The 1,220-nt window shown below is 41.6% G+C and overlaps 1 pseudogene; it reads left to right on the top strand.

Moving 5' to 3' along the window:
* Positions 1-266: 266 nt before the first annotated feature.
* LOC145056283 (5S ribosomal RNA) lies at positions 267-384 on the top strand (annotated as a pseudogene).
* Positions 385-1,220: the final 836 nt, after the last annotated feature.

Here is a 1,220-nt window from a genome sequence, read left to right as displayed (position 1 = left end):
ATGTGAAATTTCTAACTTAGTTTCTTTTCCCCGTTGGGATGTGGGACTATAGTAGAATCACACATTTTATTATCCGCTCCTTTCTTGATTATATCATAACATGTATAAGCTAAGTTTTCATGAATAATAACTCAGTTCATATCCATAATCAAAATGATACAAGAACCATCCGGACAGTTTAACGACTACTCAACAACAAAATGAAAAGACCAAGCTTCTTCCCTTTGGGAGCTCTGGTCTTATTCTTCAAGAAGACAAACTTCAGGAGGTGCGATCATACCAGCACTAATGCACCGAATCCCATCAGAACTCCATAGTTAGGCGTGCATGGGCGAGAGTAGTACTAGTATGGGAAACATTTGGGAAGTCCTCATGGTGCAGACCTCAACAAGACTTCCATTAGATATCATTACCCTCTACCTCGCATAGATGAGTCGGTTGACCAACCGCAAAGAACTATTTACCGTTCAGAAATAGACCTGAGATCCGAATATCATCAGTTGTGAGTGTTAGTGAAGGATGTTCTTAGGACAATCTTCCAAACTCGATACGGACACTACGAGCCGTAGGGATACCCCTCGGATAGGACCAATACGCCTATAGTATTCATGAAGTTAATGAATAGGGTACGCCACGCCATTCTTACTTAGATCAGTTCGTCATGTCATTGTAAATGACTTACTTATCTACCCTCGTAGTAAAAAGGAAATCGTAAAGAGCATCTACAACAAACCATGGAAACATTTCGATCAGAGAAACTTTACGCGAAGTTCTCTAAATGTGAGTTTTAGATTGGAAGAGTCGAATTCCTAAAGCACACTATTAGTGATGTGTGGATTTTGAGGACCCTTCCAATAATCAAAACCATTGATAATTTGTCAGCACCGAAGACGCCGAAGAGAATTCGCCAAATTCTAGGTCTCGCTGACCTACTGTCGAGAATTCATCATGAACTCCTAGCGAATCACGAAACCTCTTATGACTTTGACTCAGAAGGGAGTGGCCCTTGACTGGGAAGACAAGCAAGAGGAAGAAAACCTTGGAATTCCAAGTGAGGGGCGAAATCCTTTTTGAAGTCTCACTCTGGGAAGGCTTGATACGCTTTGGAAAGCGTGGTAAGCCAAATCCAAAATAGTTAGGACCTCCGAGATTCTTGCCATAATCGGTCCTGTAACTCACAAACCCAACCTACCCCGCGAACTTAGTAACGTATATTTTAC

The sequence above is a fragment of the Lactuca serriola genome, chromosome 5 (assembly GCF_051521515.1).
Source record: "Lactuca serriola cultivar US96UC23 chromosome 5, Lser_US96UC23_V15, whole genome shotgun sequence".
NCBI lineage: Eukaryota > Viridiplantae > Streptophyta > Magnoliopsida > Asterales > Asteraceae > Lactuca > Lactuca serriola.
Note: the sequence above shows the minus strand (reverse complement) of the source record. Positions and strands in the feature narration are given on the sequence as shown.